Source organism: Camelus ferus, chromosome 19 (genome assembly GCF_009834535.1).
Source record: "Camelus ferus isolate YT-003-E chromosome 19, BCGSAC_Cfer_1.0, whole genome shotgun sequence".
Taxonomy (NCBI): Eukaryota; Metazoa; Chordata; class Mammalia; order Artiodactyla; family Camelidae; genus Camelus; species Camelus ferus.
The window spans coordinates 24,472,906-24,494,111 of record NC_045714.1 but is presented as its reverse complement, the minus strand read 5'-3'; the positions used below and the strand labels follow the sequence as shown (position 1 = coordinate 24,494,111).

The 21,206-nt window shown below is 33.1% G+C and overlaps 1 protein-coding gene across 1 annotated transcript in view; it reads right to left on the bottom strand.

The window, feature by feature from the left end:
• LOC116658037 (centrosomal protein of 162 kDa-like) overlaps positions 1-21,206 on the bottom strand; it is a 60,143-nt gene that overhangs the window by 22,693 nt on the left and 16,244 nt on the right. Inside the window, exon 2 of the mRNA XM_032462342.1 lies at positions 14,535-14,616. The gene's annotated coding sequence lies outside the window, so the exon portion shown is untranslated. The remainder of the gene's footprint in view (positions 1-14,534; positions 14,617-21,206) is intronic.

The window sequence follows — 21,206 nt, the reverse complement described above, 5'->3', positions numbered from 1 at the left end:
TGTTTATTGTCTATTTCCTTCCATTAGAATGTAATTTTTAAAGAAAATTTTAATTGCTTTTTATTTCCACTTTTGTAAAGTAGTACTTAAAACAATGCCTAGCATATAATAGACATTCAATAAACATGTTGAAAGAGTAAATTAAGTACCTCCAAAATTTTACAAAACAAGAAAATTGATAGAAATACAATCTCTAAGCAGTAGTACTAGCAGCTATCATTCAGCCAGGGAAGAGAAATATACTTTCCACTTTATATATTCTTTTTATAACTTTTGAATGAACACATTAATTGTATGCATTCACATTTAAATATAAATATTCTAGATAGAAAGGATGTTTCTTAGAGACTCTAAATATTGAATATGATGGAGAGAAGTGAGTTGGCTGACCACAGATTACACAGACTACAATCTCCCATCTGCTTCTTTAAATGACCACTAGATTTTTCTGAATGTTTACTATAAGATAAATTTATTTCATTTATTTTTATGATTTCTATCTTTGGTAAGTGGCTGTTACTCAAACAGTAAGCATAAAGAAAACTATTTACTCTTTTGGGTCATTAAAAAAATCACTTTCTGTGCAACTTCATCTACATGGTTTCGCAGATTTTTTTTTTGATATAAACAAGTTCAGTTGTTATTCCACAAGTGAGTTGGGAAAATGTGCTTCTGCTCATAACTAAATTTTTTAACCTAAAGTAAGTTCTCCCTCATACTAAGAAAACATCTCTTTCAATTAGATCCAGGCCACCAGATACAAGAAATATCAAGTTCATGTCAAATGTATCAAAAGTATTGCAGTGGGAACTCAGTCTTTTCCTGAATCCCTCTGAAGTGTCTCTTCAGTACAGTTGCTACTAGTCACATGTAGATTTTTAAATTAAAATAAAATATTCAAGTCTTAGTTGCACTAGCCACATTCCAAGTTCTCAGCAGCCACATGTAGCTAATGACCTCCATTGGGGACAGCACAGATAAAGGATATTTTAATATTTTCACCACTTACGGCACTGCAAAAATGGATTTGTCCTGCCCTACCTGAGGCTTAGGCAAAAAAGGACTGCATAAATCTAGAGATTGTAAGTACATCAAACATATATGGTAATGGCTTTTTCATGCTAAGATATATTCCTTTAAGCATCCCTTGACCATTTTTTGGTAAAATAGAGGACAACAGCATCCAGGAATGTGTTTGTACATATTATACTTACTAGGTTTTCAATAAGCATACATTGAAAAAGTAGCTAATCATTACTTCATGGCTGCTTATCATGTGCAAAACACTATTTGAGACCTTTGCAAGAATATTATTACATATATCATTATACATAGTCTACTATTATATATATGTGCATAAATAAATTCTACCAGAAATTGATATTATATAGCAGTCATTTCTGTTCTCTGTTTTTAATCCATCACTTGAGAAAACTATTGAATCAGAATTATATAGCTCAATATTATTGCATAACTATTTAAAATGAAAGAATTCTATATGTAGATTATAATTCAGTGCACAAAAATGTTAGTAAACTAGAAGTTTTCTGGTCATACCAGATCCTTTGACTTCTTCATATGTAAGAGCCTTCTTTAAAGGCTCCAGTACTACTCCCTCTCAGATTTTTCACTCCTATTCCTCCTTTAGAGTTTAGATCAACTGTCATCCTCTCATAAAGCAAACACTTCCCCTCCTTGTAGGCTCAACAAGGCCCCATGTAACATTCTTTCATAGTACTGTTGATGCAGCCTCATATTTAAGTTTATACTCAAATATTTAATTTCCTTACTTGATTAAAAGCTGATCCTTTCCACTAGAGAATGAGCTTTATCAAAGCTGGGACTATTTTATTCACCTGTATCTCTGACACTTGTACATGGTGTATGACCAGTTAATTTAAAAAATAAATTAATGCTACCCATGCTTCTTCATGAGTCATCTCCTTCCAAACTTCTGGCTTACTGAAATTCACTTAAATGTGATAATAGTTTAAGTGGGTGGGAGGGAAAAGAGACCACTTCTTTTGGATCACTGCCTTAAATGCTTCTCTTCCTCACAGATTTCAATCTCCTTCTGTTTAAAGATTAACACCACAGTGTCAACATGTTATACTGGAAAGTATAAAAACATAGGCGTGAGAACACTTCTGTTCTCCCTTATGTTACTTACCCACTGCATGACCCCAGGAACTGAGCTTGTTTCCTAATCTGTGAAATGGGAATAGAACCACCTGTCTCAGTTTACTCAGATGTACCCAGTTTTGTGAGGGTCATATGATACAATTTGTGTAAGAACATTTTTTGAAATCCAAATTATTATGCAAAACTTGGGAAGGCACTTAAGCTTTTGAGTAGTATGGTTCTTGTTTTCCTCACTGCCAAATTTAATTTTTTCCACTTTAACTAGATTTCTTTTCTTCTGCCTGCAAACACTGAGAGTGTTTCCCTCTCCTTTCCTGCTGTATTTGATTCTCCATCTGTCTACCATCCCATTTTTGTTTTCCCTTTTACTGCCAATCCACAACATTTTTTTTTTTCTTATCAGGTAACTTACTTGTAAAGCCTTGCAGTCTGGCCTCTTTCTCTACCACTTTACAAAACTGTTCTCAAATGGATGCCTCCATGTCCATAGCCTATGGCCATTTCACCATGTTGGTTCTACCTAAACCCTAACTTATGCTTTCAGCAGTTTCTTCCAATAGCTACACACTCAAAAATGGTGGTTATATACAGTTAGTCTACATTCCTATTTCAGTATTACTTTGGAAGAGTTTCTAAGTTCCTATTTAAAATCCACATAAAAATAACTGGACAGTTCTCTCCCTGTATAAAATGAAATATACATTTGTTTGACAACAAATTATCAAGTAAATAACCAGTTCAGTTAAGATATCTTTTGAGTCACAAGAATGATGTAAGTAAATCGCTGGTTTTGTTTGCTAGGAAAAAGGTCACTATCATCACCACTAGCAACAAAAAAAACTGACCAAGTTGTAATTCTTAAAAATCAAGATAAAATCAGCATCAACTTGTCCTTCCCAGAGCAAACTTCCTCTCCTATAGATGTGGTTCAAATGTAAAGTGATGCATACTCAACTGAGAAATTTGTACATGCAAAATATATAAATACTTTTCCCCTAGAAGTGGAATGTGTGCAGGTGTGTGAGGGTGTAACTGTACCTCTATCTTGTGGTCTTTAAGTAGGTCAGTCACTGGTTAAAAAAATACCTTACTGGCCTTCTACTCCACATCAGTCACTATTCAAAATGTTTATATCTGCTACTTGAACTAAAATGTATGAAGTCACCTCTGTAGAGCTTATGTGTTTGGATAGACAATAAATAAATAAATATATAGAATTTAAACCCAAATATTTACATAAAAATTATCATAATTGCTATGAGCAGATGTAATGATAGAAAACATCATGGGATAGGGACTTAAGAGTCACATGAGCAGGAAACCAATGATGAGGCTGTTTGAGTAGACCAGCTGCAAGGTGGTGATGGTATGGCATAGAATGATGGCAGAAAAGATGGAGACTGACTGACCTATTTGCAATATAGTTTGGAAGCAGAAACAATGGATATCCAGAAGGACTAAAATATGGGGTAGAGGAAAAATAAGAATTAAGGATGATTTGTGGTTTCTGATTTGAATTTCTGTGTGGCAGGGGCCCCAAATATTAAGATGAACAGGCACAGATATGGATTGGAGATGAATAAAATTTATCTTTTAAATATTTTAAGATGACTAAAATAATCAATTGAAAAATCTCACAGATTAGTTAAATGCATGACTTTAGAGCAGGGGTTGGCAAACTTTTTCTATAAAGGGATAGCTAGTAGATAATTCTGGCTCTCTACTGAAACTGCTCAACACTGATCTTGCAGCAAAAAAAGGAGCCATAGAAAATACCTAAGCAAATGAACATGTCTGGATTTCAATAAAATTTTATCTTTGGACACTTGTCGACTTAAAGAAAAATGTACAACCTGAGAGGAATGAGTTTAAGTTTTATTCAGGGATCTTATTAAGTAAGGACTATAGCTCAGGAGACAGCTGCTTAGTAGCTCTGAGGAAACTGCTCTAAAGAGATGGGGAGAAGCCAATTTATATATGATTTTTGGCTAGGAAATACAGTCAAGCATACATTCTTGGTAAAAGATTACTGCTACTCACAAAGAACAGGTATCTCAGGTTAATGACTTTAGCACTTTTCTATGTATGAGGAGATGCAAGAATGTGGGGTCATTAAAATTCTTTCTGAAATATACATCTATCTAAGGGACCTGCTTTTTCAAAACACAGGTTCCTCACCCTGTTTTTCATCCTGAATTCCTCTCAGGTTGGGTGGGCAACTAGAGTGGCTGATGACTTAATCTTTGTAGAACTGGGTGGTGAGCAACACTGCTTCTTTTTTGTTTATGTACTGTAACTTGAATTTTATATAATTTTATGTCATGAAATATTATTCACTATTTAGATTTTTTCTAACCATTTAAACCTATAAAACCACCTCACATCTGGGCAAAAACAGACTTTGAGTTGTATTTGACCTATGGGTTATAGTTTTACAACCCATCTTTTAGGCAGAGAATAGTTCCAGTCTGAAGAAAGCAGATAGTAATTAAAATCATAAAAATAAATGAAACTACATAAGAAGTGTAGGATAATATAAAAGATGATTCAGATATAAGGCCTGGGAAACTCTAAGAGTTAAAGATTATATAGAAGAAGACAGTGTGAGGAAGAATGAAAAGAAGCAAGTTAAGCAGCAGAAAGAAACCAAACAGAATATGATGCCATGATCTTGAGAAAGAAAAAGGCAATGCTGACAGCCATCAGATGGAAGCTAGCCTGGCACAGAGCTAGGCCATGGTGTTTTCCAGTTGAATGTGAACAATTTCAACACCAGCTTGGGACAAGGTCACTATGTAACCACAATGTCATGAAACAAAAAACAAGAGGACTCTTTGACTGCAGACAAATACAAGAACACCATGAAAACTACAAATATTTCCAACTAATAAAGAGTAACATCTGCTTCTTCACAATTAAAGCTTTAGTCTCATCCTGTTCTTTCTACCTACAAAATAAAAATTAAGATGCACAGCCATGTATCCAGTTGCTTCCTCAAAGCACTCAGTCTAGAACAGATTTCATTCCTTGAACCTTCCTCCAAATCATATAATACAAGCCCAAAACCTATAACAAGAATTTCTTGGCACACTCTAATTAAGATGCCTCACAGTTTCCTATGGAATATAGTCTCCCTCCTGCACCAGGTATCCAGAAGTCCAATTTGTTCAACTACAAGTGGTCTTTGACTGGTGGATCTCAGCAAAGAGAATGTCTCAAAAAAGGACTTTTAACTATATCAGATGCTAATGAGAAGTCAAATAAGATGGGAACTGAAAAGTGATCTGTGGATTTGTTTACATGAAAATAGCTGGTGTGTTTAACAACAACAAAAATAGTCCATTTGAGTGATTGAAGCAAATGTCAGACTGTAAAGGGACCTTGTATAAATGCTGCATACAAAAATAAAAACAGCATTCACAGACAAGTCTGCAAGTATTTGAATTTGATGTGAAGAGCAAAAATGGATTCATTTCACCAGTGACTACTCTTGTATGTTCTAATTATAGTCTCTTAGTTAATTTCTATTCCTAAAATTCTTTATAGGTGCTGCTTAGCATGCACTGAATTAAAGATCTGTAGTAAAATCTCTTTTGATGATAAGATTTCAAGTATTTCTATCCTAAGAATGGCACAAAGTAACTAGAATGATTTTAGGTGGGAAATAATTCAGCAATTATACGTTTCACAGGGAAATATTTCTGCAACATCAAAAGATTTTCATGGGGAAAAATAAATATAGATAATTATTTTTGAATTAGTCTAAAATATTTTCATGGGAAAAACCAATACATGGGTAAAATAATTCATTTATCTGGAAGTCCTGGATAACAATCACAACAGTGTAATATATATTATTCACATAATCAAAATATCAACATAGTTGTTTTTCATGTAAAAAGTAAATTCTAGTCTTAGGAATCTGAATTTATTAAAAATAATTTTGTTTCTTTTGGTTTTTCTTTGATGTTCAATACTAGAGAATGCGATTCTGCCTTGCAATCTCTTTTCCAGTAACCAGGGTAGAATATCATGGCTTATTTAAAAAAAAAAAAAAAAAGGAAGTAAATGGTTTTAAGATTCAAACTGAGCTCTCACTTTCTCTAGTATATATTTACAATTCTTTCTGTTGTAATTCAGCCTACTTCTTTTTTGTCTAACATAGATAAAATATCATTGCCAGTCATCACACCTATGGCTACAGGCTTAGGCAGGAATGCTTCTGCTGTATTTCACATCTTCAAAGCAGGGCCTCGGTCTCTTTTGAGATGCATATTAATTAGATAGGATCAACTGAAGTACTTTAAAGAGCTCTAAGAATTTTTATCCTCAATATTAGACTTCTTCACCACCTCTTCCATGCTGCTTCTATTCCAAAGAATAAAACTTATGACCTATTCCACCATAAAATGAAGCATAGGATTGACACACTCCACAGAAGGGACCTCTAGAATGCAGCAGCTCCATCTCTGTTGGTGAGCCCTCCTCACAAGTCAGCTGCTCTGGAACAGATGAGACCTGGAAATGCTTCTCAACCACACCTAACGGTAGTGTCAATCCTTCTGTTCTACAAAATGAAGGAAATCTATTCCTTAGCATCTTGGTAGACTCTACATTTATTTCCTCTTTTTTTTTTTTTTTTTTTTTACTGTTTCTTATTCTTTCTCATATTTTCCTGTATTCTCCTTTAAGTTTCATATCCAGACTATAACATGCCCAGTTAAGTCAGAATCTCTAGGGGGTGAAATGTAAACATCAGCATTTAAGAATCCTTTTTGGAAGTTCTCTAAGTTATTCAAATATGCAGCAAAGACTGGGAACCTCTGGTTAAGGTCATTGCTGATTACTGTAATCTCCTTAAATACTATTTATTGAATCCCTACTCCTATGTACCATTTACAAAGTGTATCTTCACAACATCCCTGGAAGACAATGTTTTATTAAACACATTTTATTGGTAAAGGAATGAAACTCCAAAGTTAAGTACTTGCAAAGACCATCAAGAGTGGCTGGACAGAGCCAGGATACAATCCAGTGCTCTCTCCACCTACCCAGCTGCTTTATGGAAGGAATATAAAACTTTTTGTATGTTCTCTTATCTTTTTGCTTTGCTTTTGTTTTAGTAAGATATAACTGACATGTAACATATTAGTTTCAGGTGAACAACAAAATGATTTGATATTCACATACACTGCGAAATGATCAGTGTCTAGTTACCATCTGTCACCATATAAAGTTACAAAATTTTTTTCTAGTGATGAGAACTTTCAAGATTTACTCTCTTAGCAACTTTTAAATATGCAACACAATTTTATTGACATCAGTGGTCATGATGTATATTACATTCCCAGGACTTCTTTATTTTGTAACTGGAAGTTTGTAACTCTTAACTCCCATCTCCAAATCCATCTACCTCTCAACACCCTTGCCCTCTGGCAACTACCAGTCTAGCCTCTGTATCTGTTAGTTTGGTTTTGTTTGTTCATGTTTTGTTTTATAGATTACACATTTAAGTTAAATCGTATATTTCTCTATCTGACTTATTTAACTTAGCATAATACCCTGAAGATCTATCCATGCTGTCACAAATGGCAAGGTTTTATTCTTCTTTATAATCTAGTAGTATCCCATCATAAATATAGCTTGGCTACTGTAAATAATGCTGCAGTGAACATAAGGGCACATACACCTTTCTGAGTTAAAATTTTCCTATTTTTCAAATAAATGCCCAGTAGTGGAATTACTGGATCTTTTGGTAGTTCTACTTTTAGTTTTTTGAGGAATTTCCATACTGCATTCCATAGACACTGTAACAATTTACATGCCCACCAACAACGTACAAGGGTTTCCTTTTTTTCCATGTTTTCTCCAACACTTGTTATTTCTTGTCCTTTTGATAATAACTGTTCTGCCAGGTGTGAAATGACATCTCATTGTGGTTTTGATTTGCATTTCCCTGATGATTAACGATAATATCTTTTCATGTTCTTGTTAGCCATCTGCATTGTCTTCTTTGGAAAAATGTCTATTCAGATCGTCTGCCAATTTTTAAATTGGACTGTTTGTTCTTTTTGTTATCAAGCTGTATGCATTCTTTATATATTTTGGATATTAACTTCTTATCAGTTATATGATTTGCAAATATCTTCTCCCATTCAATAGATTGCCTTTTCATTTTATTGATGACTTCCTTTGCTGTGCAGAATCTTTTTAATTTGATGTGATCTCAATTGCTTATTTCTGCCTCTGTTGCCCTACCTTTGGAATCAGAACCAAAAAGTAAGTCACCAAAACCAATGTCAATGAGTTTACCTGCTATGTTGTTTTCTTCTAGGAGTTGTATGGTTTCTGGTCTTACTTTCAAGTCTTTAATCTATTTTGAGTAAATTTTTGTTCATGGTGAAAGAGAACACAGTCTGATTTCATTCTGTTCCATGTGGCTGTCTATTTTTCCCAAAACCATGTATTGAAGAGACTGTCATTTTTCCATTGTATATTCTTGCCTTGTTTGCACCCTTTAATTAGTCATATATATGTGGCTTTCTTTTTGGGCTTTCTATTCTATTCCATTGATCTATGTGTCTGTTTTTATGCCACTACCATACTGTTTAGACTACTACATCTTTGAAATATAGTGTGAAATCAGGGACTGTGATACCCCCAGCTTTGCTCTTCTTTCTCAAGATGGCTTTGGCTATTCCAGATCTTTAGTGGTTCCATAAAAATTTTAGGATTGTTTGTCCTGTATCTGTGAAAAATAACATTGGAATTTTTACAGGGATTACACTGAATGTGTAGATTGTTTTGGGTAAAACAGACTTTTTAACCACATTAATCACTCCAATTCTTGAGCACAGTATCTTTCCATTTATTTGTGTAATCTTCAATTTACTTCAACAACATCTTACAGTTTTCAATGCACAGGACTTCACCTCCTTGGTTAAATTTATTCATAGGTATTATTCTTTTTGATATAATTGTGAATAGGGTTGTTTTCTTAGTTCTTTTTCCCAATAGTTTGTTGTTATATAAAAACACAACAGATAGTTATATATTGATTTTGTACCCTGCAACTTTACTGAATTTGTTTATTAGCTTTGACAGTTCTTTTGGTGAGGTTTTTAGGGTTTTCTATATACAAAATCCTGTTGTCTGCAAATAGTGATGGTTTTACTTTGTCATTTCCAACTTAGCTGCCTTTTCTTTTTCTTGCCTAACTGTTCTGGACAGCATTTCCAATACTACATTGAGTAAATGTGGCAAGAGCAGGAATCCTTGTCCTGTTCCTGATCTTAGAGGGAAAGCTTTCAACTTCCCACTGTTGAGTATGATGGTAGCTATGGGCTTGTCACATATGATCTTCATTATGTTGATGCATGTTCTGTCTATGACCACTTTATTGAGAGGTGGTTTTTTTTTTTTTTATCATGAATAGGTGCTGAATTTTGTCAATTGCTTTTCCACATCTATTCAGGTGATAATATGACTTAACCTTCATTTGTTTTTCTTTTTTGTTTTTTTTTTTAACTTTTTTTTATTGAGTTATAATCATTTTACAATGTTGTGTCAAATTCCAGTGCAGAGCACAATTTTTCAGTTATACATGAACATATATATATTCCTTGTCACATTTTTTCCTCTGTGAGCTACCATAAGATCTTGTATATATTTCCCTGTGCTATACAGTATAATCTTGTTTATCTATTCTACATTTTGAAATCCCAGTCTGTCCCTTCCCAACCCCCTTAACCTTCATTTGTTAATGTGGTGTATCACACTTAATTACTTGCAAATGTTGAACCATCCTTGTGTCCCTGAGTACATCCCACTTGATCATGGTGTATGATCCATTTAATGTACTGTTGAATTTTGTTTGCTAATATTCTGTTGCGGATTTCTGCACTTATGCTTATTAGAGATATAAGCCTATAATTGTTTTGTGTGAAGTGTAATTGTCTCATTTTGGTATCAAGGAAATGCTGGTCTTTTAAAATTGGAAGCATTCTTTTCTCTTCAGTTTTCTGGAAGATTTTGAGAAGGATAACACTAAATCACCCTTGAATCTTTCGCAGGATTTACCAGTAAAGCTGTCTGGTCCTGGATTTTTTATTGTTAGGAGGTTTCTGACTACTAATTTAATCTACTTAGTAGTAAATTGGTCTACTCAAAGTTTCTATATATTCATGGTTCAGTTTTGAAAGACTGTGTTTTCTAGAAATTTATCTATTTCTTAAAGATTGTCCAATTTATTGGTGTATAATTGTTCACAGTATTATCTTATAATCTTTTGTATTTCTTTGGTATCAGTTGTAAATTCTCCTCTTTCAATTCCGAGTTTTACTAATTTGAAGTGAGTCTATCTAAAGGTTTGCCAATCTTGTTTATCTTTCAAAGAATCAGTTCTTAGTTTCATTGATCTTTTCTATTGTTTTATTGGCCTCTTGTTTTATTTATTTCCACTCTGGTCTTTTTTAATTTCCTCTTTCTACTAACTTTGGGCTTTGTTCTTTTTCTCCCCCAGTCTTTAGGTGTGAAGTTAGATTCTTTATCTGAGATTTTCCTTGTTTTTTAATGTATGCATCCATCACTGTGAACTTTCCCCTTAGAACTGCTTTTGTTACATCTCATATATTTTGTTATGTTGTATTTCCATTTTCACTTTTCTCAAGGTTTTTTTTTGATTTTTCCATTGATTTCTTTGTTCATCCATTGGTTGTTTAGTAGCTTGTTGTTTAATCTCCACATATTTGTGAGTTTTCCTGTTTTCTTCTTATAGCTGATTTCTAGTTTCATACTACTGTAGTCAGTAAAGATGCCAGATATAATTTGAATCTTCTTAAAATTACTGAGACTTGTTTTGTAACCTAACATGATCTGTTCTAGAGTTCCATGTCCTCTTATCTTTAAGGTTCAGGTTTTCTTATATTTCCATGTCTTGTTCACCTTACATCCCCACATTCCATCAAAGCCTTCCACTCATTTACTCTTCAGAATGCAACTCCACATCACCAAGCTCAAAATCTTCCTTTTACTTCTTAGAGAAAAGCGCACTTGTGTAACAACTCGTACTTAATTTATACTTATCATTTTAAGCTATGAAAATCTGACTGATTTCTCCATCTACCTCAACTACCTATGTGTTTTTAAGGCTGTAAATGGGTAGCAGTTGTCTCTGAATCTCCAAGGACTAACAATCAATAAATATTTGTCAAATATACATCAGTTTGGCAAAACCACTATATCATATTTAAAGGTAGAAACATTCTAAAATCTTTGATTTCTTAAGCATTATTCTGCTATGAATCCACATATTTTTCAATTATCTAACTATATGAGAGTTAAAAATGTGAGTATTTGTATATATACATATAAACAATTGCAAGTGTGTGTAGTTATTTATTGTTTAGCATTTTCTTAACTTCCAAAAACATGTTTGAATCACTAGATTTTGTTAGATTTTTAAGTGGAAAACAGTCTTGACTCTATGAGTTAGATTCCTGCTATAAAGGACTGCAGAACTGGGCCACTGAGAGAGATTTGTAAACTATTTTGAAGTAGGCAGCAAATTCAGGGTCCCTCCAATCTAATAACAGTCATTCTACCGTGTAGGTATCTACTCACCACACTTGGTAATTCTATAGAGCTTTGTTTATGATTATGTCACTAAGTACATTTCCCTAAAGATTTGCTCCTAATGCATCAGGCAATTGCATACAAGCAGGTTCCATGAATGTTTGGCTAATGTACATCAACTTATAAACATTCCTTCTTCTGTCCACTTTTGTCTCAGCCTTTTGTGAGGCTGATACTAGCAACCTACTTCAAATAGCGTCAGCTTGCATGGTGACTCTGCGATGCACAAATAAGTTTGCACACTGAGACCCACACATCTCTTTTCCCTTCTAGTTTCATGTTCTACTATTGGAACCCAAGTCTCTAGAGATGAGGTATATTCTATTTTCCCTTCTCTTTTGATTAGGGTGATAGGCAATATGTAAGATTCAGATCCTCACTTACCATTGCAGCTTCTAAAATGCTTCCCACATTAAATTACTAAGTAAAACAAATAGCTTTCTATCCTCAATAAGTAAATATATGAGCCTTAACATGCAGCTTGCAGGCCACTCCAAGTCATTACATAGTGGATTTTACTCGAACAAAATTGCTTCCAAACTCAAGCTGCTAGTTAGAAGATACAATACTTAGCATCCCTCAAGAATATGCTTTAAACAAACAATCTTAAAAGTGAGCAAAGTAAATAAAGATACATTTTATCACAGGGTGGCTTCAAAATGAATGGAGCCATTTTCACCGTGCAGTTCATGAAACTGATGCCTTAAATACTGATTTCCTAATCACTGTCATTGGAAGGCATTCTGTTTTTTTTTTCTGTTATAAATTCAACTTACAGCAGAGTAAGAAGGTTTTAGCAAGAAAATTTTACACCTGTTTATGTATGAAACTAAAACCACAAGAATTGAAAGGAAGAAATCATAACCAAGGGGGTTTTCAAAAATTTAAAACTCCATCATGCATAAATGGAGCTCATCAAAGAAAGTAATTTCCCTGCAGAAATCACTCCATCTTTTGTCTTATGTAAATTATCAACATGGATATTTTATTCTCAATGAAACTGCCTTTTCCCATTTGTGTTTCATAGTTTTCATTTGGTGTCTCAAGTAAATAAACTTCCTTCCTTCCATCCCACTCCATTATACAGGCCAGTTGCAATTAAATGTACCTTTTGCCTGGTGTAAATGGTAATTATAGATCAAGCTTTACTAGTTCTATGTTATTCATTCTTAGCTCATTTGTATTTTGAAATCTAGAAACACTAACCTCTGGAATTAATCCACAATAAACACAAAATCATATTTTTCAAGGTGGAGTATAATATCTTAGGTATCTATGACATTAGAATATTTATCTCAGCTTAGATTCAGTCTTGATCCAAATGATGGAATAAAGTTTCCATGGAATGACAACTTTAGTAAGTTCAATTTACTATACCCAGTCCACTCAGAATAACTGGTTGTAGTATATTAGACACTTTCTATCCACATTAATCCCAAAGGTTATAATCATTGGATCTGTTTATACTAATTTTTCACCTGTTTGCACTGCCTCTGTACCTAATAGTTTAAATAATCAAGTCACTTACTAAATTTTTTGCTCTTCCTATACCTTGAATAATTATTTTGTGATGTATGGAATATCAAAGAAGTATAATTTGTAGATATATAAAAATAATGCATTATTGTTTTTTACAAATTACTGATGAATACTTGTTTGAAAACTAAAAGAAATACAGTTATTACTCTTACTTTTCATGATTCTAAGAAACTGAACTCAGAATTTTTAATGTAGACTACAAATATATTCATACTCTTAAGCTTTTGAACAGTAACATTTAATCTCACTTACTATGTTTCCAGATGCTTGGTAAAATAAGAAGTTGTCAATTAGACTTTGCTTCCTTTGGTTCAATTGAGAAATAATTTAGTAAAAGTTTCAATCTCTCAAGTCCTTATAATTTATAAGCAGGAATGTTTTTCACATTGGTGATAATTACCTTATATACTAGACCAGAGCATTCAAATCCTCACACAACTATTTAACATCTCACTTGCATAGCTGAAGAGAGTGTTCATAATTCATTTGATATTTTAAAAATTACTCTGATTATAGTGGGTGCTGATAGGACCCAAGCTGAATATTTAGAAAATAATTCTCTTCAAATGAACATATTGAAAATGAAAAGTACTATGCATTCTTTAACTTCATATTTCTTGATTCTTATAAGCATCTTAAAATCAAAAGATGAAACATTAGAAAACAATAAATGGGAAAACATCAATCATATTTGATCTTGCTAGATTAGCTTACTTTTAAATACAGTCATATAAATAGGACAAGTAGTCACTGATCATAAACCATGTTAAGGCTCAGTTTTTGACAAATATGATTTTTAGATTCCTTCAGTCTCTGGTTTCAGCATAGCATTGCCCTTTAAAAATGTAACAATAAATCAGCAAAATTCCCTGCACTGTAGTGCAAAAAATGACAAAAACTACAGCATAACTCACATAAAAAGAATGTTATACTAACATTCAAATCCTTCACTCAAAGCAATAGAATTTAATTTTGAAGCAAGGCAGTTATTCATCCTTTCCATTAAGCACATTTCAAAAAAATAAATAAAGCGATTAAACTGCATTGTCCCTATTTTATCCTGATGACCTGCTATTATAAATATTTCTCACCACCTCTTAGCTGAATCATTCAAAATATAAACATAGGAGAAGCTAATGTGAAGAAGTAATTTTCATATGTAACTGAATTTTTCCTGTTATTTATAGACCTATTCAATAAATTATGACTATGAAACCCACCGTTATTCAATCTTCAAATGATAGTTGTACACTGGAGACACTTCAATTTTTTTCTCAGCAACATCTCATATCATGTGGTTTCCTTTAAGGATAAGAACAGTAATTTATTAAAATGTTTAAAGTAGAATAATAACTGTCATTTAAAAACTTTATAAAATTTTTTGGATCACCAAAGTCACTTCAAATTAACTATAAAATTTATCATGTATAACAAGTTTTACTAAAACAAAATGGTTTTGAATACTAAGGTGTTCTCACCAAAAAATTTAAACATCTTAAAACCTATGAGATTAATGGTATTTCTTAAGACTCGTATTTCACTAGGATAATTTAAATTTCATTTTCAAATTTCAAGTACATTTTCAGTGATACCATTTGATCAGACATAAAGGATTATAAAATCATCTAACACAATTAGCTTGATTCTTAGTTGACCTACTAATAAGATATTTATGCAAGCCTTTCTACTAATAAGGTACTCAAATATAATTTGTCAATCTAACTACATGTAGGTAAAATATTTTTATTTGAAATGTTTCATAGCTGTCTTTAGACATTTATGTTCACTAGGTTCCAAATCTATTCTATGCATGCCTCATAAAAGAAAACAAACAAAAAACCTATACATAAATATTTGTTTTATCCCATTATCAAGTGTTTCTCAATAGATTTTAGTTTGGGAAATTTAAAATTATATTCAGATGCAGAAATGAACTTACTCTCATTATTTGCTATATAGATATAGCTGTTCACTCTGATATGTATATAGTTTTAAATTTATCATCCTTCATACATGAATATTATTATATTAATGTAGTCACACATATTTAATGTTTTTTTTTCCAATGTATGCTATTTCACAAAATATAAATACTTATCTTAGGGAAGTTCAAGTGCACTCTCAAATTCTGAACTATATTTGTTCACACACAACAGTATAACAAATGAAGATTTAAAGCAACTGCTAAAATAATTAAGTCCAAAACACACACTCACATACACAATTTCATCAAAACTATTTAGATAAAAGCAGCATAAGATTTGAAATTTTTGAAAAACTGGTTATATATTTATAAATTTACATATTTAGTTGTATATTTTGTAAAGTTCTATGTGGAAAGCACAAAAGTTACTCTGAAGTAACTAAAATAATGTCACAAGCACTCATAAAAACATAGCAAATAAAATTCATAAGTCCAATACACAATGGATAGTTATAATTGATAACATACAATAGGGTAAACTTACTATATTATTTATTACAAATAAAAGGTTTTTGTCCTCCTATTAAAAATTTACATTCTATGAGAAAGTAGTATCACAAAAAGTAAGTCCAAGAATAAATGATGAGCCAAATAAGTGATGACCCAACTAAGTATATATACCACTTTACTTTGAGGAAACTATTCAGAAATATTCCTCATATCTCTCAATACTAGTCACCAAATCTTCCTTTTCAACTGGAACAAAATTCATAATTGTTGTAATTGCAAGTATCCCTTTGACAGAGCCAAAAAACTAGATGTCATTTGATCATCTGCACAGTCAGCATAAAAAAGCAAATGCCATTTATCTCATGGGAGAAATAAAGTAGATGATTTGGTACCTCCTGACCATCTAATGGGTTATCAGATTACTGTTACTTCTGAAACATGTAAAGCAAACCAGGATAGAAAGTAGATAAGGAAAAAGATGGTTCCAAGAGGATATGAGGGCACAGATCAGAAAAAGGAGGGTCTTTCACAGCAAAAAACTCTTTAATCCTTAAAATGGTGTCAAGTCTAAGGGAGGGTATTGTCCTTTTAATGATGGTAACAAGGGCTAATGTTTTAACACTGTTTTTTAAACAATTGTCTCAGGGACTGCTGCCATCACATGCATAGACACTGTTGTCAAATAAACTAATTTTTACATGTATGTAACCAAGCTTTGAACAGATATATACTTCAGTAATTAACCATATATTGATCCAAGAAAACTTACTAAGTCAAAATACAGTATTTCATAGTAGGATTCTTATATGACTTCAGTTCTCAAATATGATTTATAACCAAGAATATCTGGAGCAATTCTTGATGATAAAATTATTTCAAGAAAAATTCCCAAATATTTGTTCTTTTTGACCTTCCTTCTATGAAAACAGGAAGAGGGCATGTAAGATTCTCTGCAGCTTGAGACTCTAGGGCTACACAACTACAGGGAGAAAAAAAGGGAATCAGTGCAGGAAAGAAAGATAAAGTCAGGGTAAGGATGCATCAAAAAAGAAGCAAAGTTCTGGGGGCATAACCACCAAGGGAAAAGGTCAAGGCCAGTTTCATGAGTTCATAACATGTTTGGTGCACAGGGCTGCGTGCTTACAAGGGCTCCACACACTTGGCTTAATTTTCTACTGCCACCTTTGTGAAATTATTAATAATTTCTAATAAAGGGCCTATATTTGATTTTGCATGGGTCCCATTCCCAGAAGAGGCTGACAAAAAATGCATTTCCTTTGGAAGAGGAACAGGTAAGTTGGAAAAGGGGAATCTGAAGACCACCCTAGTAAGAGGTCTGGAAGCAAAAGCAGGAAGCTTTCTGGAAAACGGAGGAGGCTGCTTAGATACTAGGAAACAAAAGTAATGAGGGTGGATTGACTTGTAGGATTTTCTGAAAACAACTATTATAAAAATTATAATTAGATAAGTACTAAGGTTATGAATGGGTGATCAGATAGTTACTGATTCCCCCCCCAAAATGAAAGAGAGTCATATAAAATATGTCATTTCAAAAAAAAAGACAGATCTAATACTTTGCAGAAGCTACAAAGTAGTATTTATTATTAGAAACACCATGAATATCAGCAAGTAATATTTTGTCAAGTATAAAATATATATATAGTTAGTTGATCAGTTTTTGGCACTTAAAATCCTGAGTAAAGCTCCAAAAAGGTAAAGTCTAATTCAAAATTTTAATGGAGTCATGAGGCAGAGCCTTTAGTTTTGTTTTGACTTTACGTAAACAAAACATGACTGTAAAATTTCACTCAATTCTTTGCACAAAGAATTCCCATATACACTCTACATTTATATTTGCTTTTTGTTCCTACTAAGCTCCCATGCAATCCTATAAAGCATCATCCCATAAAACAACAGCAGTTGCATTATCTACCATGTCCATAAAATTATTTCTATATAAATCTTAAAATCATCTACTTTGAGTACTACTCCTATTAACTTGGATTTATGGAGAACAAAAAGTAGATTAATACAGAGCAAAATTATGTATATGAACCATCTTTTTTCTTAAAATGACTCACTGCTTTAGTTTAAAAGAACCGTTTGCAACCTTAACAATTTTAAGAAGATAGAAATTATCTCAAGCATCTTTACTGACCACAATGCCTTGAAACTAGAAATCAACAACAGGGAATCAAAGGAGAAAAAAAGGAAAGCATGGAGATTAAACAATATACTATTAAAAAACCAATGGGACAATGAGGAAATCAAAGTTGAAATTAAAAAATACCTTGAGACAAATGAAAATAAAAGCACAACCACAAAAAATTTATGGGACACAGCAAAGGCAGTGATAAGAGGCAAGTTTATAGTGATACTGAGCTTCCTCAAAACAGAACAATCTCAAATAAACAATCTAACCCAGCAGCTGAATGAATTAGAAAAAGAAGAACAAAAAACCCCAAAGGGCAGCAGAAGGAAGGAAATTATAAAGATCAGGTAGGAAATAAACAATATAGAGATTAAAAAAAAAAAACCATAGGAAAAAAATCAATCAAACCAAAAGATGGTTTTTTGAAAAAGAAAATAAAACCGAGAAACCTCTGGCCAAGCTCACAAAGAAGAAAAAAAGAGAGAGCACAAATAACCAAAATAAGGAAGGAAAATGGAGAAATTACAACAAATAAAATAGAAATACAGAATATCATATGAGAATATTATGAACAACTATTTGGAACCAAACTGGATAACCCAGAGGACATGGACAAGTTTCTGGAAACATACTGTCCACCAAGACTGAATCAAGAAACTCACTACTTGAACAAACTTATCACTAGAAATGAAATTGAAATACCAATAAAAAAACTCCCTACAAATAAAAGTCCAGGACTGTACAGCTTCACCATGGAATTCTACCAAACATACAAAGAAGAACTGATACCAGTCCTTCTCAAACTCTTCCAGAAGATTGAAAAGGAGGGAATACTTCCAAACTCATTCTATGAAGCCACCATCACCCTGATACCAAAACCAGGCAAAGACACTACTAAAAAAGGGAATTATAGGCCAATATCACTGATGAAAATAGATGCAAAAATCCTCAACAAAATATTAGCAAATAGAATCCAGCAACACATAAAAAAGATTATGCATCATGACCAATTGGGGTTCACCCCAGGGACACAAGTGTGTTTCAACATATGCAAATCAATCAATGTAATATATCACATCAACAAGAGAAAGGACAAAAACCACATGATCATCTCAATCGATGCAGAAAAAGCATTTGATAAAATTCAACACCCATTTATGATAAAAACTCTCACCAAAGTGGGTAGAGAGGGAACATATCTCCACATACTAAAAGCTATATATGACAAACCTACAGCCAACATAGTACTCAACGGTGAAAAACTCAAAAGCTTCCCACTAAAATCTGGGACAAGACAAGGATGAACACTCTCACCATTCCTATTCAACATAGTCTTGGAAGTCCTACCCACAGCAATCAGGCAAGAGAGAGAAATAAAAGGGATCCAAATTAGAAAAGAGGTAAAAGTGTCACTATATGCCAATGGCATGTTACTTTATATAGAAAACCCTAAAGGTCCACAAAGAAACTACTAGAGCTGATTGAAGAATTCAGCAAGGTAGCAGGTTACAAGATTAACATTCAAAAATCAGTTGCATTTCTTTACACTAACGATGAATCAACAGAAAAAGAAAGTAAAGAAACAATCCCCTTTAAAATAGCACCCAAAGTAATAAAATATCTGGGAATAAATCTAACCAAGGAGGTGAAAGAATTATACACAGAAAACTATAAACCATTGATGAAGGAAATTAAAGAAGACTTTAAAAAATGGAAAGATATCCCATGCTCTTGGATTGGAAGAAACAATATTGTTAAAATGGTCACACTGCCCAAGGCAATCTACAGATTTCATGCAATCCCTATCAAATTACCCAGGATGTAATTCACAGAACTAGAACAAATCATAATAAAATTTATATGGAACCATCAAAGACCTAGAATTGCCAAAGCATTAATGAAGAGAAAGAGGCTGGAGGAGTAACTCTCTCAGACTTCAGACAATATTATACAGCTACAGTCATCAAGACAGCATGGTATTGGTACAAAAACAGACATATAGACCAATGGAACAAAATAGAGAGCCCAGAAATGAACCCACAAACTTTTGGCCAACTAATCTTCGACAAAGGAGGCAAGAATACACAATGGAATAAAGACAGTCTCTTCAGCAAATAGTGTTGGGAAAACTGGACAGCAGCATGTAAAACAATGAAGCTAGAACATTCCCTTACACCATACACAAAAATAAACTCAAAATGGATCAAAGACTTAAACATAAGACAAGATACAATAAACCTCCTAGAGGAAAATATAGGCAAAACACTATCTGTCATACAACTCAAAGATTTTCTCCTAGAAGAAATAAAAGCAAGAATAAACAAATGGGACCTAATGAAAATTACAAGCTTCTGCACAGCAAAGGAAACCATAAGTAAAACTAAAAGACAGCCTACGGAATGCAAAAAAATTTTTGCAAATGAAACCAACAAAGGCTTGATCTCCAGAATATATAAGCCTGCTCATACAACTCAATAAGAAAAAAATAAACAACCCAACCCAAAAGTGGGCAGAAGACCTAAACAAGCAATTCTCTAAGGAAGACATACAAATGATCAATAGACACATGAAAAAATGCTCAATATCACTAATTATCAGAGAAATGCAAATCAAAGCTACAATGAGGTATCACACCTCACACCAGTCAGAATGGCCATCATTCAAAAATCCACAAATGACAAATGCTGGAGAGGCTGTGGAGAAAAGGGAACCAACCCTCCTTCTCTGCTGGTGGGAATGCAGTTTGGTGCAGCCACTATGGAAAACAGTGTGGAGATTCCTCAAAAGACTAGGAATAGACTTACTGTATGACCCAGGAATCCCACTCCTGGGCATATATCCAGAAGGAACCCTATTTCAGGATGACACCTGCATCCCAATGTTCATAGCAGCACTATTTACAATAGCCAAAACATGGAAACAGCCTAAATGTCCATCAACAGATGACTGAATAAAGAAGATGTGGTATATTTATACAATGGAATACTACTCAGACTTAAAAACTGACAACATAACACCATTTGCAGCAACATGGATGCTCCTAGAGAATGTCATTCTAAGTGAAGTAAGCCAGAAAGAGAAAGAAAAATACCATATGAGATCACTCATATATGGAATCTAAAATAAACAAAACAAAGCATAAATACAAAACAGAAATAGACTCATAGACATAGAATACAAACTTGTAGTTGCCAAGGGAGCAGGGGGTGGGAAGAGATAGACTGGGATTTCAAAATTGTAGAATAGATAAACAAGATTATACTGTATAGCACATGGAAATATATACAAGATCTTATCGTAGCTCAC